This window comes from Sciurus carolinensis, chromosome 12, assembly GCF_902686445.1.
Source record: "Sciurus carolinensis chromosome 12, mSciCar1.2, whole genome shotgun sequence".
Classification (NCBI taxonomy): domain Eukaryota; kingdom Metazoa; phylum Chordata; class Mammalia; order Rodentia; family Sciuridae; genus Sciurus; species Sciurus carolinensis.
Window position 1 is genome coordinate 50,337,704 of NC_062224.1, and position 26,409 is coordinate 50,364,112.

At 43.5% G+C, this 26,409-nt stretch overlaps 1 protein-coding gene across 5 annotated transcripts in view; it reads left to right on the plus strand.

Moving 5' to 3' along the window:
• Frmd4a (FERM domain containing 4A) overlaps nt 1-26,409 on the plus strand; it is a 420,775-nt gene that overhangs the window by 217,403 nt on the left and 176,963 nt on the right. Inside the window, exon 1 of one of the 5 annotated variants that reach the window (XM_047520301.1) lies at nt 9,255-9,424. The exons of the other annotated variants lie outside the window; for them this stretch is intronic. The gene's annotated coding sequence lies outside the window, so the exon portion shown is untranslated. Of the gene's footprint in view, nt 1-9,254; nt 9,425-26,409 lie in introns of those variants that run through there. 5 annotated transcript variants of the gene reach the window in all.

Sequence of the window (26,409 nt, forward strand, 5' to 3'; positions counted from 1 at the left end):
AAGAAAGGTTCTGCTGGAAGATTCAAATGGACCTGTCTACAGCCCCCCAGGAAGGAGGGAAGATCTGACTGTGAGAACCACTAGGATTATGCTGGCAACCAAGACGACACATATGCAACTGTATTAGAAGTACAAACCAAGAGCTACACCAGAGTCGCAAACTGGGGGCCAGTAAGGGCTCAGACCACCCCCTGCCATTGAACTTTGCCATTGAACTTGGCCCTGTTTCTGCAGAACACCTCCAGGAATCTGCAGAGCTCTGGTTCTCAGGCAGCTGGGGCTGCTATCAGCACAAACATTACGCAGCTGAATATTATCTCCGGCACTTTCCACTGCCCATCCGTTCTCCAGGCTCCCCCTCCTGGAGAGGGAGACTCTTCTCACTGCCTGTCCTTTCCCACCCCTTTGTCAACACTAAGCTGCCACAGTGGCAAGAACATGCTTGAAGGTCCTGAGGTCAGACTTGGATTCAAACATCTCTCTTTCTGGCTGTAGACTTCTGGCACATTTCTTTGTGTTTCTGAACCTTGATTGCTGGACCTATTCATGAGAATAAATAATACCTACTGTGCAGAGTGCTGCAAAGATCGCAAAAATTGCACACTGTGTGCCTCACACCTCTCAATAAATAATAGACATCATCATTATTATTGATAGCAGATCAAAGTTTAGGTTATAACTATTTCCAAGGGGCTTTTTTTTTTTTTTTTTGGTACCAAGAATTGAACCTGGAGTGCTTAACATTCCCAGTCCCTTACTTTTTTTTTTTTTTTTTTTAAATTTTGAAACAGAATCTCACTAAGTTGCTTAGGGCCTTGCTAAATTGCTGAGGGCCTTGCTAAGTTGCTGAGGCTGGCTTTGAACTTGTGAACCTCCTGCCTCAGCCTCCTGAGCCACTAGGCACGTGCCATTAAGCCTTAGCCCAAGGGAATTTCCTTTGGAAGGAGTGCAAGAGGCCTTTCCTGAAGGTTTGTAAAGTACTTTCCTTTTTCTCCACTATTTATTTCCTCTTCCACTGAGAACCCAGTTTCTTTTTAGAGCAAAGACCTGTGAAGACCTTCCCAAAAGCACACGGAGAATTAGAAAATATAAGCAAAGGAAGACACTTAGACTTCTGAAAACAACAGCAAAATAACTTAGGGTTTACTAAGGAGAGAGGTAAGGATGTCTGTTTCAAGACAAATTATGAGCTAGGGATATAGCTCAGTGGTAGAGCACTTCCTAAGCAGGTCCCTCCCTAGTCCTGCCAAAAAAAAAAAAAAAAAAAAAGATAGAAATCACACCTACTCAATTATGAAGTTTTTATATTAGACCCCCACAAACGCTGTTATGAGTCTTCAGGACATTTCAGGTTTTCTTGGAAAAGTGTGGTTGGGTGTGGCATTGCAGTGGTGCGCCTGGTCCCAGGTCCTTGATGACAAGACAGAGCCCCTATATGTTCAGATGGACGAGAAGCCCACTTTATTAAAACAACAATAAAGAACTGCACAGAAACACAGGTCAAAGGCTGTTTTCTAGCACCCCAGCGTTTTCTCTTGTTTCTTTATTAGTTTGGATGGATTAAATTATAAAAATCAATGGGGTCTAATTGTAAAAACGATCGCAATGCTTGGCCAACAGAAAGTGATAAAGCAAAATTAAATACATGGTGTAGAGAGTAACAAATTTTGAGGACGTGGAATACAATAACGTTCTTAAAATATAAACAAAGCATTGTGGTGATTCCTGCCCTTGGAACACAGGCACGTGCAAAGCTGGCCATAATAGAAGCTAAGAGATGCATCCAGGCCATTCAGAGCACGGGAGTGGGGAGCTCAGGGAGGCTTTCCTGGAGAGTGCGGCATCTGCTCTGACTTTGAGGAATGAGTGGGAGTCAGTTCAGTGTTAGGAAGAGAGCGCTTGAACAAAGCAAGAAGGCGAGAAGCAACGGGGACTTCCAGGAACTGACATGAAATGCCAGCAGGGAATGGTGACTGGGGACGGGCAGGTGAGACCCATTTGCAACCAGGCTGTAAACAAGAGGTTATAGTCCATGTGAAACTGCAAAGTGTCCCTCACAATGGGGACCAGCAGCAATGCTGCATGGCCTCCTCTGAGTCTGGCCACTGCCATATCCCAGCCCAGCCAGTGCCTGGGGTGAAGAGATGCCAAGGAGCTTTGGCTTCACCAGGGTGTGAGAGGCATGTTTCAGAAACAGAGCGACAGGGCCACATTTCATTCTAGATGTGTCTCCATCAGAATTAAATGCGTAAAACCACAATGCTCCATCCAAGAACCCTTTCACTTTATTCATCCGTTCAACAAGTACTTACTGAGAGGCCAGGCTCAATGGCACACGCCTGTAATCCCAGCAGCTCGGGAGGCTGAGGCAGGAGGTGGGGGACCGAAAGATAGTAGAATGAAACAGACATCATTACCCTATGTATATGTATGATTACATGAATGGTGTGAATCTACATTGTGTACAACCATAGAAATGAAAAGTTGTACCTCATTTGTGTACAGTGAATCAAAATGCAGTCTGTAAAAATTTCAAAAAATTTTAATAATTAAAAAAAAGTTCAAAGCCAGTCTCAGCAACTTAATGAGGTGCTAAATAACTTAGCAAGACCCTGTCTCAAAATAAAATAAATAAATAAAAAGGGATGGGGAAGTGGCTCAGTGGTTAAGCACCCCTGGGTTCAATTCCTGGTACCAAACAAAACAATCCAAATGTTTATTGAACATTTAATATGTGCCAGGGACTGTCCTATGCTCAGGAGACTGAGCAAGACACGAAATAGGCACAAATCTCTGCTGATGGGATAACATGAGACAGATAACAACCCAAACACCTAAGTAAAAATTGTATAGTTTGTTAGAAAGTGACATGAACAATGGAGAAAAATAAAATGGGGAAGTGGTTAGGGAGACAGCTGCAGAAGAGTGGGTGTGGAGTTGCCATTTAAAAAAAAATTAGTTGGGGGCATGTGATAGATGTAGACCACATGCTGAGCATGTGCGGACGCCCTAGGTTCAGTCTCCAGCATGGGTGTGTGGGGAAAGAAAACGTTGGTTAGAAAAGATTTAACTAATAAAATGATGTAAGTAGGAAACTGAAAATGAGAACTTGATTCCCGCTGATATCCAGGGAAGTGTATTCCAAGCAGAGGGAAGTGCAAAGGCCCTGGGGCTAGTGTGAGCCTAAAGATGCCAGGGCATCTGGAGTAGACTGAAAAGTGGTGGGAGAGTGGTGCTGAGTAAAGGCCCAAACCAGTCAGCAGTACCAGTATCTTTGGGAGTGTTAGAATTGCAAGTCATTGTACTCTGACCTTGATCTGGGAATCTGAAACTCTGAGCTTGTGCGCAAGGATGCATGAGCCCCAGGAACCTAGTTGGCTTGATTCTGTTGGCTTGATTCTGGAACCTCTGCCTTAGAGTCAGAGTTTGAGCATTTCTTTCTTTCCCTCTTTCTCTCCTTTCCTGCCCCCTCTCCAATATTTTGCCTAAATGATTTCATCACTGTCCATAGGTTTTAAAGGTTCCCATATGTAGGCATCTCCAGCCTTTTTCTTTGCCATCCAGTTGTCCCTTTTTGCACCTGATCCTGTGTGCTCAAACCCCATTTCAACCGATCACCTTCACAGTCTCCCCATTTGGTGAAGTCAGAATCCTGGGATCTTGCTAACCTGAACCCACATTATTCTTCATCAATAAATGATCTGCCATTATAAATACAATCTAATTTTACTGGGTGGCAGGAGAAAGCATCACCTTCCAAGTGACACTTGCTGGTAGTTTCCAGCCCTACTTTAACTCTGAGAGATTGACTCGCCCTTTTCCCCCTGGGGCCAAGGTATGCTTTCTCTGAAGCCCTGGGGCTCTCACTTCTGGCTCTGCCCATCTTTTCAATACTTTCTTACAGTTTGCCTGAGAGATTGATTGACTGATGTCACCTGTGCAATATTAGAAGTTACAACTGAAAAAGGAATATTTGCTGAAAATCTTTCCCATTCAGTTTCCCAAGTATTTCTGCTTTAACTGCCTATGGTAGTGAGACATTGGCTGAGACAACTAAGAACTAATGAATTTCCACTGATGGGCACCAGGAAAAGCACTCTAAGGGATAGAGTGCCACCAAATACTTGACCCCTGAGAGGTGACTGACGTTGAGGGACAAGATTACCAACTCTGGATCACACTGCCTGAGCTTGGTAATTCCTGTGGTCCACTTGCTCTCTGTAGGACCTGAGGTGGCTCACTAACCCTCTCTGTGCCTTAATTCCCTCATCTATAAAGAGCTAGCGATTATGCCCATCTCATGGGGCTGTTGAGAAGATTGAATTAGTAAATATAAATCACATAATCAGTACCTGGCACTGGGTAAGCATTAACTATTCTTACTAATATATTTATATTTATATTTATCTATATATTTCTTAGTAGTTAAACAGAAAACATTTGGTTAGAAAGCTAACCTCAGGTACTTGAGTGTCCTTTTAGTGTTAAACAATTTTATACCGTGGTACTCACTGTAATACAGCTGCTCCCTGGGGCTCAAAGTTACATTAATTAGCTCGTGATGTTTTTGATTGATTCTCATCTGTGTTTCAAAAAGACCTGCCCTGGATTTTTGTTGCTATGAGTCGAAGTCATCTAAATTCTGATTCCCAACCAGGAAAAAATAATAAGCATCTATCTAATGTCATGAGAACACAGGATTATAAAACATAGCTATTAAAAATGACATCACTATTTTTAAAAATAATGAAATAAAACACAGCTCTTAGATAATTCTTCATATGCCCCAGGGACCACGGTATTAAGCACTTGATCACAGGCCATGAGAGGAGATGGAATTCTTTCTTTTAGATTGAAGTGGTTCAGAATTGGCCTTTAATTGACCTGGAAGTGAGAAGAAAAAGGATTGGGTATAAAAAATATAATAGGTTCACTTGAAACCCACCAAGCACTTTAACCTGCCCCAGAGGGGCCTTTCTCCATCCTTGAAACCTGGTTGAAATATGAAAGGAAAAGGGGCCAGCGTTACTCTCTAGAAATGCAGAAACTGGAAGGTGATGCTATTTCCACATGTACAGTTAGGAATTGGCAAGACAAGACATCAGATCTGCCAGTCAACTACCGGGTGCCAGTCAACACCAGCCATGGTTCAAGCTGTAATTAATCGTGTCCATAAAGTAGATCTGTGATTCCAATATATTTCACGTGCAGATAGGTAGCAGTCAGCGTGGATGGTGAGCACTCGCAGGCTGGCCTGGGTACAGATATGACCAGCAGAGGCACTCCAGGCAACTTGCTTCATCTTTTTAAACCTCTGGTTCCTTATCTGTAGAAGAGGGATAAAGCAGTTTCCGTCTCTCGCGAATCCTGTGATGATTGAATTAACTCATGTTTGGAAAGTTCTTGGCACTGTGCCTGGTACAGTACTAACAGCACTGTTAGCTATTTATTTTTATTTTATTTTCAGTGCTGGGGATTGAGCCCAGGTTATCACATGTTCTAGCCACATGCCCTAACTCTGAGCTACACCCTCAGGCCCTCAAGTTTATATCTGTTGCATGACTTTAGAAAGATGAATATGTGTTGAATCCATAGCTCCCCTAAGGCCGAAGATAAATATTATTAGCAAGCCCATTTTAAAGGTTACTTTGCAAGCAGGTGCCTGGGTCTTGCTGGTGGAATTGGCTACTCTTTGGGGAACAGACCATTACAGAGTTTCAACTGGCAAATCTTTTTATCTGTCAACTCTAAGGATAACTGTGGGTGAAACAGAGAATATTTTTTTTTCATGCTTTCATTCCCTTCAGATAACCCTAGTTTGAATTTTATTTCATTTATTAATTTTAACCTTGGCCTATTTCTCTTAGGACTTCAAATTTTTCAAACATAGTGTTTCTTCTCTTGTTTTTATCCATTCCCAGTCCATGCTTCAAGCACAAAAGGTTCAGAGGCAAAGAGATCTCATGTCAGGTGTTAGTCCAGCCCATGTAGAAACAGTGAGAACAAGACACACAAAGACCATCACAGAGCTTATGCTTATATTGCCAGGCCCTGTTCTAAGTACTTTACATACACAAATTTATTTAATCCTCCTAACAACACTGGGAGGTAGGCAGTACTATCATCCCCATTTCCTAGAGGAAAAACAGACACACAGAGAGGTTAAGAAACTTGCCTGAAGTTGAACAGTTAGTAGGTGACAGAGAGGCAAAATTCAAACATAAGCAATCTGGCATTGATCTATGCCCTTAGCACAGGGCCATGAACAAAAACCATTGTTCAATATACAGGGAAATTTTAATTTTTTTTCTCTGTTCCCTACAAGTTTAGATAATTTTAGTCTAATAAACTGGCAATAGACAGATGAACAGGAAGAAGACATACAAATTTTATTATGTACCCATACAAAGGAGATATGATCATACAGTGTGAAATTCAAAGGAGGGTTGGATAGCTGAAGCTTACGTACTGCATGGAAAGAAATTTGGGGTTTCTGGAGGAAGGCGGCCACAGGTTAAGGGAGGGCCGGGAGGCAAGTCAGAGTTGCCATGTCATACACATTAGGTCTCAAGTAGCAGTCCACAGAATAGCTGGTAGCCTGGCGTAGACCGTCTGTGCCTGGAGAGATCTCTGACCTCTTTCTGTGATTTCTAGCCAGGAAAGGGAGTTTTAGCAACAAAGCCTCCCTTGGCATCTGCCATCCACCCCACTAATGCAGACAGATGAGAATTTCTTTTACAAATAGGCAGTTTTTCAGCCCTCTGCAGCTTCCCTGAATTGCCATTTCAAAACCTGTCAGAGAAATATATTTCAAGGTGGCACATTCTGGAGTCTGACGAGTGCTACCAAGAGAATGAATAGGATGCCGCTGCCGAGAGCGCCCAAAGGAGGCCACTGCCTAAGGAAGGTCATCCAGGAGGCTGAGACCTGGAGGATGACAAGGATCCAGTCGCGCATGCCTTGGGTGGGCAGAGCGGATGGACCTTCCCAGCAGGAGGATTAGGAAATGGGAAAGCCAAGAGAGGGCAACAGTGGTTCAAGGGCAAGGTAGCTTGTGTGACAGAGCAGTGGGGTTGAAGCTAATGGGTCAAGAGTGTCTGATCCTCGAACCCAGGGAAAAGATTAGCCTTTTTTTCTAAGAGCCAGGGAAGCCCCGAGAGGGCTTTAAGAATAGAAATTATAAAGGACCTGATCTAAGTTTTAGAATTGTTGCAACTGGTGTGGAACGTGCCTGTGAGAGACCCGATGGATGGGAGCTGCTCATGAGGCTGCTGGTGACATGGGTGACAGGTGATATGGACTGAAGCCGGGGAACAGCCATTACTCATTCAAGACCAAGCACTGTCGAATTAAGTCAGACAAGGGGCTGCTCTCCAGAAACTGTAAAGAGGGATCTGTGAGTTCAGGTTTGTTGATCAATGAACATAATGAATTAGAGAAAGGAAAGAAAAGAGAGACTTCTGTCCCTGCTTCTGGCATTGGGGTGAGTGCTGTTTGCTACAACAGGGTACGGTTTACAGCATATTGAAAACTCCAACAGCCAAGTCCCAGGTATGTGTAGATGGAGTCCAACTCCCCTAACGATGGGAACTAAATATTCAGAGAGAAATTTAATAGGTCTGGACATTTCCTCAGTGTTGTAATCAAAAATCAGAACTGGAAATAATCTGCCTCCAATGAAATAATATTCCCATTTAGCATGTGTGAGGCCTTGTTTTCAATCTCCAGCACCAAAAGAAAAAAGAAAGAAAGAAATATATTCCCTGTGAGGGTCCCAGAACACAAGGAGATGGGCTTCAATGACATGTGAATGAATTAGGCTTTGCATTAGAACAATCCTTGAGCCCTCCAGAAGTACAGACAACTCCAATTCAAACCCAGCATCCATTAATTAGATTTAGATCATCGAGTCAAATCCCCAGTCTTGAGTGTGTGATCAGAACAGCCTGAAACACGATCAGCCCTTAATGCTGGTGTTCATTTTTCTCCAATAGTGACTGTGCACAGTTTTCCTTTTATTGGTTTTGAGACTCCTTGAATTGTCAGGAATCTCACTAGTCATCTCTAGAATAGAATAGAATACAAGACCAGCGTCTGTAAAGGTTAATATCCAGTCATCCAAAAGATAGAATGTGAAGGATTTCTTTTCATGGTAATTTCTAAGTCCTCAGTGCCTGCCCATGTCCTGAGAATAAGGGTACTAGACCTACCAGAGACTCCTTCCGCATGATGGATTCAAAAACCTACCACAAGTCTGAAGTGTGGATTGGGCACATGCTGAGAATTCTTGAGACGAGGGGGTTCCCAGGAGAGATCTCACCCCTGAAACAGGTTGGCTTTTGCTAAGTGGGTGCCAGGATGCCTCCTTCCCCCTTTATTAAATGTGTTTAGACAATTCGTGAAAAAAACAAGTGTCTAAAGCAAATTGAGCTCCTCAAGCAATAAACATTTAGACATACAGTGTGAATTGCGTTATTGTTCTTGGTGGGGACCTAGCCAGAGTTCGTTTTTTCTTCTTCTGTTCAGAGAACGTGCTAGCCCCTTTCCCTCCCCCAGGTCTTTTGAAATGGAAGTCTCCCTTTCCCGGGCATGTTGCGAATCCTTGACAATAGCCCCATGACTAGGTTCTCCTGCAGCAACTTCCATTACCAAAGAGTTGAGGGGAGATTAAAATTCAAGACAACCGGACTAGATCGAGGGGTAAGGGCTGCGCCTTCAGCCAAGGGAGCCGCCTTCTCCGGGCTCGCAGGGTAGGCGCGGGCCCCGCACCGTGGATTTTGGTGGGGTGGCGTGGGGGAGGGGGGCTGAGGATCGGCGTCCTCAGCATCCCCGCGCGCTTCGGATGCGCGCAGCCTCTCTGGTCGGGAGCTAACTTTGTCTCGCCTGCGGGTGTAGCGGAGAGGAGCCGGGAGGCTGAGCCAACTCGGGGGCGACTTGGGCGTCCCCGGCTTGGCAAGGCGCGGGAGCGGGGGCGCTCATTGTTGTCCCGGGATCGGGCTGCGCTCGGAGGCCCTGCGGCGGGCGCGGTCCCTGTCTTGCGCACGACCTGGCGGCCCGCCGGCCTCGGCCGGGAGCGCAGGGCAGCATGCGGCGGGCCGGGCGAGGGGCGGGCCGGCGGCTGTGCGCCCTGGCGCGCGGCCAGGCTCGGCGTGAGAGGCGCGAGCGGGCGATGGGCTGACCGAGGGCCCGCGGCGGGCGGCGGCGGGAGCTGGGGTGGCGGCGGGGGCGGGGACCGGGCGAGCCAGTACCGGCGGGGCGGCTGCGGGCGCCGTGGAGGAGGAGGAGGAGGAGGCGGCGCCGGGCGCGGAGGCCGCCTGGTAGGCCAAGGGCCTGCGCCCCGGGGCGAATGGGACGCCGGTTTCCGTGGACTAGCGGCTTCCGACCCGAAGTTCCTCGGCTCCCTTGGAAGCGCAAAAAATAAAAGGTAATGTGTCTTTGTTTCCCAGTCGCGATGGCAGGGGGGCGATTGATTATGCAGCACTTCTCTTTCCATTTTTTTCATTCTGGGGCTGGGCCACAGGGACGTGCCACTTCTCTACTGGGGGTTTAGTGTCTTTTATTTCATGTATGTTACATTTTTAAAATGCAAGCCCCACGTGGGGCACATACTATACTCAGTTCTGCTGCCCTTACCCCCTACGCTCACAGTTTCCTTTGGCACCGCAGTCCCACACTATCTGATTTTAACAAGGTAGAAAAGAAAAGATATTGCTGTAAGCAGATCTAGGTGGGATTTTTTTTTTTTTTTTAAAGCACCGCATTTTCAGGACATGACAGGGGACTCTTGTCCTTTGGGTGCCGGGGAGAACGCTTTAGACAAGGTGATTCAGAGGCCGGCATCTGAGCATGGACTGGGGAGTCTGTTAAGATGGACTGTTCTTTTCCATTCCAGATGGCTGCAGCAAGTTTGATGCAGAGAAAACCGGGAACTGGGAAGGGGAGGAGAACAGGCGGGAATCCCCTTTAGTACCTGTTCATTCAGAAATGGCTCATGGCAGTGCTTCAGTATTGTAGGCAGCCGCCCAGATGTTGGTGCACATTGAATTCAGAAAAGATTACCCAGTCCTGCACTTTAAAAGCTGTGGGGGCTGCCTGTGTGTAACCCAGCAACTCGGTGCCATTCTCCAATCCCTTGTAGCAGAGTAACTGCTCGCTGAATTCAGACAAATTATGCAGAATTTCTAAGGGATGGCTGTTCTAATAATAGCTCTGGTGGTGGCTCCTTAATAGACACCCTCGTTTCTGAATGATGCAGCCATGCCAGCCACCCGGGAAGCTAGCTAGCTGAGAGACAAGATCCAATGCCGGTAAAGGACTCCCTGACCCCACCATGAATGGATGAGGCTCTGCCTCCCCTATGAATGGAACATCCCAACAGAGGCTGAGGCTGCCGTTTCAGGCTAATTTCAGTTTGAATCCTCACAGATTCTGATGAGAGGTATTCTCAGAAAATCCGGATAGGCACATTTCTAAATCTGAGCAGGTCCATATTCAATTTTGGATTGACATCTACATTTACCTGGTTGAGTGTTCAACTGCCCCTTACTCCTTCCACCTCAGCATCCGTAAGTCCCCTTTCCAAACCTGTGATTGATATGTGGGAAAGCACCAGTCAGAGAGCTCTGTTCAAACTGCTGACTTCATGCAGGGCAGCCACCACAGTCTGGGGAAAGTACCTCACGAGTTGGATGCAATAATCTGTCCCTTAGACTTCATGGAATTTAACTTTGTACAGCATCCCCAAAATGTGCAGCAAAATGCTTTTAGGGGGAGGGTATGCAGGAAAGGGAACACATTTCATTGTTTTGTTTCTAGTCCTTAAATTGCATCAAGCCCATTCATAGTGTTTGGCCCCAAAAGACCACACAGAGCCTCAGATCAGCAGAAATCTGGTTTTGATTCTAAAGTGTTACTTGTCTTCTGCAACCTCAAGTGTCAGATGAACCAACTTGGACATTGTCTTCTGTTGGCAGAGGGATCTATTCTGCTGCCAGTGAAGTTTAGGTTTGTCTAAAGCACAAGAAGAATGAGGGTCCTGAGGCAATTAGATTAGAATCCATTTAATTCTCAGAGGTTCCATAGATACAATTAACTTAATTGGGGGCAATACTTGGACGTGCTTTGAAACCCACATTAAATTGTCCAGCCAATGAATAGAAAGTTGTGCCCATGTAACTTGGAAAGAAGTGCAAAGTTGTGTGTAACCTTTTATAAAAAAACAATCAAACAACAAAAAACAACAAAAACCAATACCTCTTCTTGCATAAAAGGGGATACTTTTAGTAGGAATGAGGATCAGAAAATCTGTCCACCCTCTTTTGTTCTGATCAAGTGTGATTTGCTCTGCTATTGCTGTATTCTTTTTGGCATTTGTCCTGAACTAATTTTATTAATAAGACTTGTTATTTATGGCCCAGAGCCTCTTTGTAATTTGTAGACATGGTTGCCAAGTCCCTTGATAGCCTGGCAGGTGGGTTACTGCCCTTTGTATGATCTTGTCATTGGGGAAACTGAGACCCCTTGAGGTTCAGTGAGTTGCTGATTTCCTAATTCAGGAGAAAGACATCCCAGATGTATACAGTGTCATTTTAATTGTCATGGCAAAGTTACAGCCTGAGATCAAAGAAAAAGATAAAAAATGAGTTCTTGCTTGGGTGCTGAAACTTGGACAAAATCTTTGTGGAATAGATATGCAATAGTTACCAAAGAAAGGTCTCTAGAATCAACCTTATTGAATGGATGAAAGCAGTGAGGTTAGTTTGTGATAGAGAGTAAAAAAATGGAAAGTTCAGGAAATCTATTGAGGGAATTTGGTAGGCTACTTTAGTCTTTAACTAAGTAAGTGGGATGGAGGTAAGACCACCTTCAAAGATCATTATTGACTTTACTACAAAAAAATACCACTTGTACTCACATTGTTTATGCTCGTGTGTGTGTGTATGTGTGTTTGTGTGTGTGCGTGTTGTGCAGAATGCTTATAGTTCTCTTCACATGCATCCTGCAAGCCATATTCTCATCCCTTAAATATACCTACTTATCCCTTATTGCATTTAACCTGATGACAGAAAAGGTGATGAGGTAATTTACACTTTAAACCTTTGTCCTAAGATATTATTGCCTAAATAAATATGTCTTCAAAAATAAAAGACAAATATAATTTCTGGAGAAATTCTAGTTAAATAATTCTAAGTGAGAAATAGGCATGCTAATAGCTAACTAGCTTTTGAAAATTATTTTAAGCAACATTGTACACTGAATCAGAATGTCTAAGTCTGACTTCATAACTGGCTTTAATCCTTCTCTTTTCCTTTTTTTTTAATAGTATCAGATGTGTCAGTAAAATTTGTGGTAGAAATTCTCTTTTTAGGTTTATTGGTTGTGCAAATAATCTAGCATCTCCACTAGAAGTGATTTCTGGAACCTTCCAAGGATTATTCAATCTAAATGCTAAAAACTATATTCCTGTTGACCTAAAGGAGCAAAAGGGGAGCTCCCTGACCTTGCCAGGCCCCTCAGGTAACTCAAACCCACACTCCCTTGTAATCCCCCCAGGGTCTTCCTCCTGCGTTCATCCTTTTCTCCCTCCACCTTGCCCATAGCTAAATCTGCACTATCCACTGCTCTCTGAAAATGTCATGAAAGGAACAAAAGAAGATGCTAGTTGTCTCTGGAAAGGGAGGCATTGCATTGAGAAAAGCAAAAGAAGGAATCATTCCATCTGATGTGTAGGATGTGCAGTTACACAAACTTTTTCTACTGTAAGCAAAATCAAAAAGTCTTAGGAAATTTGGGGAAAGTGACTACTGAAAATCTGACCTGCTGGGGAAGGGCAGATATTTGGGTCTTTACCTTATAGTGTTCATTCTAACTGCTGTCAGACTGAAGAACATTGGTAGTGCTTTACTGTTTTTTGTTTTGTTTTGTTTTGTGTGTTTTGCTTTCCCCAGCATGGTTCATCCCAAGACCCCAGTATAGTGGCCCTGGGAGCTCTACACTTCAGAGTCACTATTGCACACAAAGTCCAGATGGCCCCACTGCTCTTTTCTGCAACAAGTTTTCTGAATCAGCATAAATCCAGCTTATTGAAAACTCTCTCCACAGCAATTTCCTTTGAGTTCCCTAAACCATCAGCTGCACCCAGTCCTCTGTCCCACAGGATCAGCATGTCTTTCTTTTGCAAGAAGTAACATAGACATACCCTGATATTGAGGGTGTGTAGCTCCACCACTAGTAGCATTGTCCTAGACGTACGGATTCTGGGTGCCTGTCATCTCCTAGAGGTGGTGATCAGAGCTGTTACTATGGTTTAGTAAATTGCACTGAGGTTTGTTTTGGGTGCTGATGAGTGTGTGTGTTTTCAATTCTTAATTGTGTCCATGAAAACCAAGTATCGCCCCACTCCAAAGAGAAATACCCTTTTCTTTGCAGATGGAAATTACTGCTAGGCATGAAAACTATGGTTTTTGGATAGTAATACAGGAATAGGAGGGATCTGGTTCAGTTCAGTGTTCTTAATACTACCAAAGAATCAAAAGGTGAGCTGGTGACCTCTCTCTGGACGGAATGAGTAATATCCCCCCAGCCACATGAACCTGACTGACTAATTCAGAGATGTTGCTTGAAGGACCTAGCTGGCTAGGCAGCGTGGTCTCCTTCATGTGCAACATTTTGTTTTTTTGTTTGTTTGTTTGTTTTAAAAGTGGAACTCCAGCCATTCCATGGTGCAGTATAAGAAGAAACTTATTATCCATGCTCAAGGGCATTGAGACGTGCATACCCTCTGACCTCGACTCTGACCACATTCACGTGCTTCTTCTTGTTCTTCTCATTAGTGATTATATGACAACCTAGAGCAACAGCATACTCTTTTTTCCTATTGTCCATGGCAATATTGCAAATATCTTGTTCACATAATGCTCACTACATTTAACCCACTGCTTGTGATGAGCGCTCTATAGCACACTGCTGTGCAAATTCATCATACCCTCCAATACTGATCTGTGTAGGCTCCTTTAGAAACCTGGAAAACTGGAAAACTCAGGGATCTTAAGGAAAATATAGTTTGTTAGGTTCTCCTGTGTCTAACCCATTCTCTATTTGCACTGTGTCGTGGCCCCTCTTTCTCAGCAATTTATTGTGAACCTCAGGGCCAGGTACTGATGAAAAACAATGAAACTTTTTAACATTGTTTTTCACTTTAGATTAGCCAGAATCTATGTCTCCAAACTTAAGACTATAACTCCACAATTTCCATCAGAATTAGCCTGTTCTGGTGTTGCCATATTCTTTTGTGGGGCTCCTGCCTTTCTTTGTCCTTGCTGTTTGAGGAATGCATGAAAAAGTGGCGTGTAATGGGGAATTAGATTGATAATGCATGACAGCGAATGGAAGTAATATTCAGAGAGTTGCCAAGCTGTGCCATTCATAACCATAAAATGCACAATTACGCTCTCACCAAATGCCTGGGAAGAAGTATATAGACGTGACAAACCCAAACTAGGAACCCAAATAGTGTGGAGCCATCTGGAGCTGGGTGACACGCCTACAAATAGCTAGGGAGGACAGCACTGGCTTTCCCATTTCCTGGCTCCTTCTGGCTACCCCCAATAACTATCCAATATTTATTTCTGTGTTGCTCAGAGAAAAAGCAGAAAAGAGAGGAGGGTGGTGAGGACATGAAGCAGACATGGAGCGAGCACAGTGGAGTACAGTGTTCTGCCTTCTCAATCCCCTTTTATTGGGCTGGTTGAGTGTTTTGTAACAGAAGAACTATAGAGTGACCAGTAGCACAGATGTCGCCTGCAGGTCTTGGCAGGAGGGAAGAGACATGTGCAGAAGGCGATAGTTGCAAGGGCTGCAACACCAGTTGGGAGGGCTGCATGGTGCATTGAATGCTTGGTGCAGCCTGCAAAGCATGCACATGTGTGATTTGGAGATTGTTAAATATTTTAGGTAGAGCATTTTAGGAATGAAAGGGTTGAATAAGTCATTTTTGCAAATCAATAAGAGCTTATAGTCATCAAGGGCCCTTGCCAGGGTCTCAGTACTGTGCCAGGGCTGGAGTTCCCACCTCAGGACATGGATTTACACCATGCGTCATGGTATGGCAAACACAGAGCAGACCGTGATGTCATCTGCCCTGGGTTTGAGCCTCTAGCCAACTCTGCTACTTTCTAGTTATGAGGTATTGGGTGAATTACTGAATCTCCCTGAGACTAGATTGTTTTATTTATAAAGAAAAGTTACACTCAGAGGATCAAATGAGATAAAATCCTAACATTCAAAAAATATGGAAGACTCTTAGAATAAGAAATTTTGTCTTTGTCTTCTGCTCTCCTCCACTTGGAAGGCTAACTTTGAGAGGATTTATGTCACAGTGGGTGTTAAAAAGACAACTGATTGTAGAAGTGGAGATATTACTGATTATGTACCTTTTCTCTATAAAATTTCAGTATTCTAAGTGCACATTGTGCTGTTTTTCATACAGAGATCTCCAACTTTCAACTTGTAAAAATATCCAAATACTCAGAATAATATCCCAAAACACAGTCCTGTATTTCTCATGTAGCTTGATTCTTCTTTTCTTCTTGCCACTAACCACACTACTAATGCACATTGTCACTTACAGTACTGAAATTTTATAGGGAAAAGGTACATAGGGGAACAGATTTTAGCTCTAACATTTCATAAATGTTACCCATTTATGATGTTTCATAAATGTTACCCAGAGCTCTAAACACGGCTCTGCGGGTGAAGACATGACCTTGGCAATCATTACCAGGAACAGGGAAAGTTCATGAAGATCACTAGGTGGTAGAATGGAGCAGCATCTCTGCGGTGAGGAAGGGATGAGAGTGAATAACCAAGCAGTGACGAGGGAGCCCAAGGGTGCTTTTGCTGCTTCCAGGTCTCCAGTGAGTCCAGGAGCATGAAGATGGGGGACTGGGAAAAGAAGAAAGATGATTTTGCCTTTGTACTAATGGATTATATTAAGCTACCTTTCTAAAATTCCTCAAAAATGATTGGAAAGCTTTTAGGGCTTTTACCTTAAAGAAAAAAATTCCAGAGTATAAATGAGAATTACAAAATGTGCAGAGTACAAATAAGATTATGTCCCATTTAGTAGTAGTGCCATCCTTTTCATAGCACCAAAGGCAAAAATCCAATCACTGCATAATAGTCTTTGGTTACTTCCCATTCATTGCCATTAATTAGGAACATAGTCAACTCCTGTATATTATGGTTTTTCACGAATAATTAATGCAGTGAGTTAACAGCAGAAATCAGCCTACATTCTGAGAGTACTGGATGCTTGTTGAAGTTTTTTTTTTCTTCTTCTTTTTTTCCCATTGCACCAACCACTCAACCACATTGTAAATACAGGGGTAGTTTCCTGGTAATATGGGAAATCAACATACAATTTGCATAATATTCAATAAAATTATTTAAGCACTTAACCTTCTAAGTGTTATGTAAAATAAATCAGAATGAGAGATGATCTGTCTTCTGGTGACTGATTAAATGGACACACATGGGTAGCAGAATGAAAACATTAAACAAATGTCCAAACAGGGGAAGTATTTATAGAACATTATATCTGCATCCAAGACTAGGATATATTTTAGGTGAACCCTTAGGGACAGCTTATGGCCATCTTTTGCCTAGACAGGGTGGAGTGTGTCTGTCATTTTATGGAAAAATTATAAGCTGGTATTTGTTTGTGGTTCCTTCCTTTCTTTATTGTGGAAAATATGGTTTTTGTAGTCCACAACAATTTAGTTTGTCTCCCTTCCTGTTCCTAAGGTTGTAACTCAGTCGATAGAGATTTTGTGCTATTTTTGATGCAGAGATCTACAACTTCCAACTTGGAAAGATACCCAATACTCAGAGAATGATATCCCCAAACAGTCTTTGTTTCTCATGGAGCTCGATTCTTCTTTTCTTCTTGCCAGTAGAACTGACCACACTGCTAGAGAACCTCACAAAACTCAACCGAAAAATTCCATGAGCTGTAAGTTTTATTGCAGCTTTAGGTTTTTTATGGGACACAGAAAAAAAGTCTATATGTGAGCATTGTGCTTCTGCTTCTGGCTTGTAGGAAAGCTGACGGAGGAGCTTAGGGTCCTGCCTGGTTAGCTGCAAGGCCAGCACACAGACAGCCACAGCATTTGCCCGGTGTCCTTCATTGGGTCCTGTTGCCTGAGGTTTTCAGACCGCCAGACTAGACTGGCTTTTGAAATCGCTGATGCTTGGTTTGGCCACTTACCAGTTTTCCCTGAATTCTCTTCCCCACCTCCCTCCCATAGTGTTCAGAGTTCACCAAGCTTTGGTGCTGTCCCATTGTTACTGTGAGTCCCACCTGTGGTTTTCTGATTACTCCTCTTCCTCTTCCTCCTACAACTTGAGAATCATCATGGTCCTGTGATGGCTGACTCACCACCTCTGCCTCCCACTTCCCCTGGTTGGGTTACTAGGATCCAGCCTCTCTGCACTGGGCATTTCACATTCATTTTCTCCTGTGCCTTGAGGAGGATACATTTGCTTCAGAGTCTTTTAAAGTGAGGGGCCCACTGCCACGTCATGTCAGGGTCTCTTCTCCTTCTTGAGTCATTATAAAATCATCACAACCCATCCCTTGACCACCTTCCCGTCCCCACCTCGCGCATGCTCCATCCCTCCTCAGACCCTGTCCCCCTGTGTTCCCTGTAGATCACACTCAGCATGGGATAAAAGGCTCATCACAACCTAGCAGCTTCTTATGTCCTCAACTTCCTTTCTTCCATTATCCTTCACACACACACACACACCTGGCCTTGTCTCTCACTTACTCTGGGCTGCTGTTATTGCCGATGCTCCTCCTTCACATCGAGATGCCCTGCATCCCTTCTCCGACTGGGACGCAGCTACTCTAACTGGAACCTCCAGTGTGACTTCTGCTTATTCCTCCAAACAGAGTTCGTCTCCCTCCTTTATTCTCTCAAACCATCCTGCCCAGAACACTGCTCCAGAGTGATCTCATAACTGTGATGACCAGTCTATACACGTCACCCACCTGCTTTTTAAGGGAAGAACTGTGCCTCATTTTTCATTGATTCTGTATCACCTCCAGCATGCCTGGCACTTGGTAGGTGCTCAAAAGCATAAACGAGTCCTTAATTGTCACAATGTGGGCCCACATTTTCTTACTCCTTTGCCGTATCTGCAATTATCTTTTTCCTGCTTATGCATGGTACCCTCCTTCATGGCTCTTTTCTCTGCCTCACAGCTCATCCTTCTCCACATGGCTTTTTTGTCAAAGGGTAGAGCATCAGGATGGTAGAGCACAGCCCTCACCATTGAATGAGAGGATCAGCTTGAGAGCCTGGTGATGTGGGGAAAGCGTGCAAATCCAACAGTGCCTTCTTCCATGCCCTCAGCCAGCCAACCAGCACAGACCTGGGGGTGCATTGCCTACTTTGCAGAATGTGTCAGTTAGAAAAATGACAGAAATTCTTGCCCTTGGAGAGCTTGTGTTGGAAGAGGAAGGGGCAGACAAGAAATATAATCAGTGAGAAAATTATAGCATGCCAAAAGGTGGTGATTGTTATAAGAAAAAATAAAGCAAAGGAAAGGCAGTGTGGTGGGGCTACTACTTTAAATAAGAGAGTAGAAGCTGCGCATGTAGCTCATTGGTAGAGTGCATGCCTAGCATGCACAAGACCTTGGGTTTGATCTTCAGCCCAGCATATATAAAATATACATATGTCAGAGTAGACTTTACAAAAGGTTATAGTCAAGCAAAGATTTGGAAACTGTGAAGAGGGGTGGGGAGCCATATGAGTGTCAGGGGGAGAGCATTCTAGGCAAAGGGAGGAGCTCATCAAAGGCCCTGAGGCTGAAGCATAACAGGTAGGGCAGAGAAAGGGGCTAAATGTGATGGAGCAGAGGCAGTGAAGACTGAGAAGCAGTGGGAGTCACGTGGGCCTTGAACACCGCTGAGCTGGGGGCAGTATGGGGCTAGGGAGCCTCCAGCCAGCTGAGGCTGGGCAGGGGTGGTTTGGGTGTTGGGTGGAGCAAGACCGCAGGTGGGCAGAGGTGTGAGCAGGGCACAGCTGGGAGGCTTTGCAGCAAGTGATGAGGTGATACTGATGAAAAGCGTGCTGATTCTGGATATTTTAAAGAGAACTAACAAGATTTTCTGGTGTCCTGGATGTGGGATGTGAGCTAAATAAAGAGGAGTCCAAAATGTGGGAGCTAAAAAACAGAAAATAAAGATAAGTTGGAGTTGCCTTTACCTGGGAGGGGAAAGCCATGGTGTCGGGGAGACATATATCCAGAATTCCATAGGGAATCACTTAGCTTGGGAGGCTTAACACACACCCAGGTGGCGGTGTTGAGAGGGCAGTGTTCTGTGTGATTCCGTGCAAGCCTGGGTAAGGGACACCAGGCTAGAGAAGCAAAGTGGGACTTATCTGTGTATCAATAATATTTAAAACACAAAAGGCAGCTAACTTCATTACTCAGTTCTGAGTATGACTGAGAAAAGTTGTAAGCACCAAACCTCCCATGAAAAGAATATACTATATTAAAAAAAAATGATATAATTCCCCAAAGGATGAAAAACTGTTGAAATGTGCTGTTGCATAGATTGAGCCTCCACATCCTCCTTCTGATGGTCTCTTTTTGATATAAAAAAGGAATCACTGTCATGTTTTGGTGGATTTATTGATACATCATTGATATACAACATACTGCACTTATTTAAAGTATACTGCTGGATGAATTTTGACCTAAGTCTACACCCCTGAAACACCACCATGATCCAAAATTACACCTCTGTACTTTTAATCAGTCACCCTCACTGAGCCTCTTTTGTGTTTCAAGCTCTGTTCTTGACTCTAAGAAGGATGTGAAATGTCATCGCTGTCCCTGCCTCATGTGTTTGTCCTGATTTAAACTTCTGGCTTTCCTAGCACCACTATCTAATCACGCCCTCGTTTCCAGATCTTTTCTGAAAGCTCTCCTGAAAACACACTGAAGTTTGGTTTCCAAAGGGCTTGGAGTGACATGGTGAACTCATTTGCCATCAGCATCACTGTTTTAAATCAGGAAGGAGCAGCGGGCAGAAACCCTGCCATCTCTTAATCAGCTCTGATCCAGGCAAAAACACACCCTCTTCTTTCTAGTGTGGAAACAGCACAAACAGTAGGCTCACTGGCAGCCTTTTTTTCTACGTGTAGTCAACACAATAATTACCTCCTGCCGAAAGCTTTCAGAGATCGTTCTGTATCCAATTAGAATTTTTGATTTGAATAACAGATACAACAGAACATCTTTATTTCTGTAACTGCTTCTTAATGCTGTGCACCCTGGATATTTTTAAAAGTCCCATTTACCGTGGGCCCTGCATTTTAAGGCACTTATAGTATCTCCTTGACAGTATTTGTAGAGCCTTTGGTAGACAATGAAACCAAAAGGTGGGATGGGGGTCCTTTTTGCTTTTGGAACTCTCTTCCTTTCCACCCTTTCCAGTTTCTCTTCTTTTCCTAGCTTGTTTCCCAAATTGTCAAATGGCCTTAGGTGACAAAGGGGAACAGTTCTGGAACTTGCTGTCTCACTGGAGCTGCTGCAGCACACTCAGGCACCCCAGAAGCAGATCTAGGGTAGTTCATAGGGGCAGCCAGCCAGTGTTGAAATCTCCCACGAGATGAATGGGGAGAGGATCTGCCAGGGCAGCTTGTGCAAAAGTGAGAAGTTCCTGCCAACGACATTCTAGCAGAATCCTTTCCAAAGAACTCGGTTATGTAAACATTGAGGTGGCAGCCTCCAGCCCAGATGGACTGCCCCGTACAGATGTCAAAGTAGCTGTCAAAATTTCCCTTAATGAAAGAACTCTGAATTCCTAAGCTCTCCCTGTGCTTTTTATTGCTAGGGTTGGGGCTAGCTTTCCACCTCCCAGAGTTGGGAATCAGTGACCACCCTGCAGGGCTGGTGGTTTTCCAGTTCTGGAGGTCTGGAAATTTGGTCTGAGGTGTCACTGGGTTGAGCTGTCACCTTAGAGTGCTTCCTGCCAGACATGGCAGAACTTGGCGCCTGAGCATTCAGGCTCCTGGGACAGCTCATATCCAGTGCAGTTTCTGCCAAAGCAGGTGGTCTGGTGGGCCATGCCAATTCCTTAAGTGGCACTTCTCCCACTCTGCTTCAAGAGTCACCAAGGACCCAAGTGTGGAATTTGAAAAGCTTGCAGATGGCCTAGAATACTATTTTCCACCTAGACATCCTCTGGGGGCAATGGAGTTGTTACTACAGTAACACACAAAGGATCATTTAGGGGAGCAGGGCCCTTTTCCAAATTCTCTTACCTGTGTGGCAAGATGCACTGCCTGCCACCCATGGTAGACTGATGTTGATTCTGCTTGATGCATGTCACGTGGTTATATGGACTACAAAAGGTACGTGTGTTCCTGAGTCTGAGTTTGGGGTATGTTTATACAGAATAAGCAAATTGAAACCTATCTCATTGAATGCACATTAATTTGTATAGTACCTGTGTTATATAATTGCTCCTGAGTTGGTAGATGAGGATGTATGCTATTTAAATATATGTATTTATTAATTAATGTAAAAATACTTAGTGAATGGTGTTTTGGTTTGGATCTTTAATGACCGCAGAAAACTCATGTATTAGGTAATGCAGAAATGTTCAGAGGTGAAATGATTACAGCAGGAGAGCTGTAACCTCATCACTGGATTAATCCTTTTAATGGATTAATAATTTGAATGGATTACTGGGGATTGGTAACTCTAGGCAGGTGGATGTTTATCCCTGGTCCCTTCCTCTCCTCTCTGCTTCCTGACTAATATTAACTGATTGGCTTTGCTTCACCACACTCTTCTGCCATGATGATCTGCCTCATCTAAGGTCCAGAGCAATGGAGCTGGCCAACCAGGAACTGAACCTCTGAAACCATGAGCCCAAAATAAACTTTACCTCCTCCAGTTGTTCTTGTCAGGTATTTTGGTCACAATGATGAAAAGACATCTAACATAAATTCTATTATGGCAGAGATATAATTCTAGTTTAGTCACATATATATTGTCATTTTAATGTCAATAAAGTATTTATAACCCAACTGTGTGTTAACTTATTGTACAATAAGACTCAAGCATTTTTCAACTCTTGAGTTTACACAGTGCTATGTCACTTCCCATTGATCACAACATAAGCAAAATAAATTTAAACTTAAAATGAGAGATTGAATTAGACATTGGAGCAAGGTGGGTAAATCCATGTTATTAAGATGTCAATGATATTTTTATTATCAAATATATGAATAGTCCACCAAAACAGCAGTATGCACAAGTAAGTGTTCCACACAGCATTAGATTTTATTTCATTAAAATTTTTTTGTTGCTGGGAATTGAACCCAGACCCTAAGGCATGCTAACCAGGTGCTCTACCTCTAAGCTACAGCCCCAGCCCCAACATTATATTTTAAATAAAGAATATTTAATTGTACATTTATCCAAGGGAAATTGACAGCCTAAGAAACTAGAAAAAAATGTGCTCATAACTGTCAGTATTTGGTGCAGTTTTTTTTAAAAAGCCTTCCAAAGCAGTAAGTGAATGTGGTGAATATTTGTTTCATCAAGCCACGTAACTTGTAACAGGAAGCTTTACAAGTAAATATAGCACTATTAGAATGCATGTTTTTTCTTGAAATTCCTGCATATTGGTGTGCACATATAATCATGTCTTGGAAGTCACAGCTTGCTGGAGTGCAGGTAAGGGATTTGGGAGTGCATCCATTCTACTTTCCTCCTGAGTTCAGTAATCCCTGCTGCAACTTTCCTGGCTGATGATCTCCTGTCCTCTTCTGATCACTTGGGGTGATAATAAGGCAACAGGTTCCATTTTGAACCATGATGCTGTTTAAAAGTTCTTCCTTCTATTGAATTTGAATGTGTCTTCTGGAATACTCATTCTTTCTCCTATCTCATACACACTAGACCAACCAGTTCTCATATCAAGCTCTGCCCAGGACAGTTTCATACCTGTTCTCCCTGGGTCAACTCTAAGAGCCTTCCTTTGCACTCACAAAACTCTCTTGTGGAGCCTTTGATATTTAGGCTACATGGGCCATTTTTCCAGTCTATCCTTGGAAGTTGTGATTTCTGGACTTTTCCCCAATCATGCTGTCCTTCCTTGGACTTCTCCAGTTGCTTTCATTTCTTATGTAAAATATGGTACCCAGAATTGAACACAGATTTCCAGAAATGGCTTAATCATAGTACAGAGTGCCTCTTAATTTCCTTGTTCCAGCACTGTGCTTTTGGCATGTGAGCTATGAGCAGGACACAAAACCATAAGCAATGTGATCCCAATTTTTAAATTTCAAAGCTACCATCCAAACCTCTTCGTCATCTGTAAATTTGATAAGCGTGCCTTCTGTGTCTGTTTACATTTCACTAGGGGAAATAACATATATTGAAAAAGACAGCTTATATTTTAGTATCACTTTACAGTTTTCCAAGTGCTTATATGTCTTGTTAGGCACAGAGCCTCAGCATTTGCAATTGGAGTCCTCTTTCCAGACTCCCCTCATTTCTGCTCACTTAACAACGAAATTGATTTGGAAACAATGTACAAATTCATAAGCGATTTAGCCATCCTCAGATGTTGGATCCTCCTTCTTCACAGGGTTCTTTGCCTGTAGTTCTCACTGTTCCTCATTCACCCATCCTTCATCCCCCATCCCCCGGCTCGCTGCATGTAGATCTTTCCAGGACATGCCACATTCTCTCCCATTCTAGGGCTTCTTATTTCAAGTGGCCTCTGCCAGTCATCAGTTCTCCAGATAACGCTTCCTCACCAGGGTATTGATCCATCCTCCATAGGTGAGTTAGGGCCCCATCACCTCCACCCCTCCGCCCTACCCATCTTACACCCACCACTCTGTAACACTGATTCCCTGAAATTGCCAGTTAATCTGGGTATCGCCTTTCCCCATACAAGACATAGAATCTTTCTAAGTATCAGAACACCATCAAATTCATCACTATGTGTCTAATAAAATACCTGGCACATAATAAATATGCCATAGAACATACATGGTGAACATTATTACATATAATCCCTTAACTCTTTTTCTCTTATTTTATTAGATGAAATTTCTAGAAGAGAAATGACAAACCAAAGGATACAAACCTTTTAGCTATTCGCATTCTAGTTTTGTTTCCTGTAGGGTGTTAGTGGTCTTCTAATTAAGTAAGTTGTAACTGCTAATTCAATAATTTTATCGTTAGCATATTAAACCCCTCATTATCATTATCATCCCCACATTTGCATTTGCTCTTTCTGGGAAGTAGAATCACTATTTTTAGACTTATTTTTAATGTAATCAAGTCGTAATTTTGCCTATTGCTTTCATGCTTAGAAAAGCCTAATAAATAATCACCTATCTGCTCTTAACATTTAACTTTATGACCATCTGGGATGTATCTTGGGGAAAGTGCTGCAGTTGGTTTATATTCTTTTCATAATCAACCCTCCCCTACCCTTTCTTGATTGAGAAGTTTGAAACAAAACAGGAACAGAGTAGGTCAGCGGTTCATCCTTGCACAAAAATCCACTTGTATACAGTGAATCCATTCCTTTCCTTGCTTTGAACATATCATTAAAGGATCTTTTATTGTCATTAGAGTTTCTTTGTATTATGTATCGGCTTCAGGTTTCCAACTTTGTTCATGTAAGTTTGTGATGTGCTGAAAAATATTCCTCATAGATCATGTGCCTTTGATACTTTGTACATGTCACAGCAGAATCCTTTGGGAGTTCTCTATGCAGATTCTTTCTATTCTTTGAATGTCTCAACCTTTGCTTTTTCATTTAATTTTATTTCCCTATTTTGTAACCTTTTTTACTCTTGCTTATTTGTTTTATAGCAAATCCTGGGCCTCATGCATGCTAGGCAAGTGCTCTACCACTGAGATGCACCCCCCAACCCCATTTTGATTTATCTAAAGTTTACATTCTCTACAAACAATAGTTTTTTAGATCCATAGAATCAACCTCATCTCCTTTTTCTCAACCTTATCTTTTTTCTGGACTTTAAAAACACTTTTCTTGAATGGTGTCCCTGTCTACTAACTCTCCTTGTCTACTCTAAAAATTCCAAGTACAGTCACCAAAACAAAAGAAAGAGTAAATATTTGCCTTTTCCTTTGCAAGAAGTCTCTTTATTCACTAAAAACAAAAATCAAGCAATACCTTTGTCACTTAGAGTCTGAAGTCAGAACTCATGTGGTGAATGACAGGTGCTGATCTCTTTCATCTTTTCTTGCTTCGAGAAAACAGTGGGATGTTAGGTGGATACACACTCTTGGTACTTCTTTGCATGTTCTGTTTCTCTGGGGCTCATACCTCACTCAGTCATCCTCGCAGCATGTCTGCATGGATACATGTGCTGGTAATAAGAATTACGTGTGTATGCAGGTGCACGTGGGTGCGTGTATAGAAGAATAGCACCTGAGAGTTTCCCCACATGCCACACTTTGAAATTCCTGAGCCTCCTTTCTTAGACCAACTCTAGTATCAGCTCTCTGTTGAGGTTCTGGTCTGGGAGACCCTTGGAGCCACTATTGCTGGGGAATGAGAACAGACCTCCAAACCCCTGTGTACATGCAACCTGGGCTCTCTGAAGACCTGGCGCTTGCTTAGTTGCTGGGGACAGCCACCCAGATGCCACCTGCCCAGAACCAACCTCCTTACCTAGCCTATCACAGTAGTGAAAAACCCAGAGTGAGTGGCCAGAAAGGGGCACCCTACCTGGGCCTGCCATGGGTGGAGGTGGTAGGTGATACAGCATTGGCGAGAAACTGCCTCCATCCATCCTGCTGAGCTGGCTGGGGCACATGATTCAGTGCTCTGTGCTCTCTATGTAAATTAGGGCTTTTGTTCTCACAGTGGTCCCCACGAGGTAGGTACTGCCATCTCCATTTTACAGATTACAGAATAAGGCCTAAGTCACTGATATAAGTTGTGGATGTCACACTCATTAGCAAGTAATGAAACCAGGCTCAGAACCTGCCTCCTACTCACTATGGGCGTAGCAGCACAACCTGGGAAGGGCCTTAAGTTAGGCAAAGTGTTCAGTTCTGTGCTTCTAGGTCCTGGGGTGACTGGAGACTGGGATGGGCTGGCTGCCCTCAGCTTCTTCCTGTATCCCGTAACCCCTGCAAGCCATGAAACACCTGGCAGAGTCCTGGCTTCTCCAGCAGTAAAAGGCTGCACCCAGTGAAAGAGTCCCAGCAGAAGGGCAGGGAGAAAGGAGGACATCATGTCCTGGAGTGGCTGCCACAGAGGGCTGGGAAAATTCCCCCATGGTAAGGAGAAAGTGTAGGATCAGTAAAGCTGAGCCTGAAGGTGTG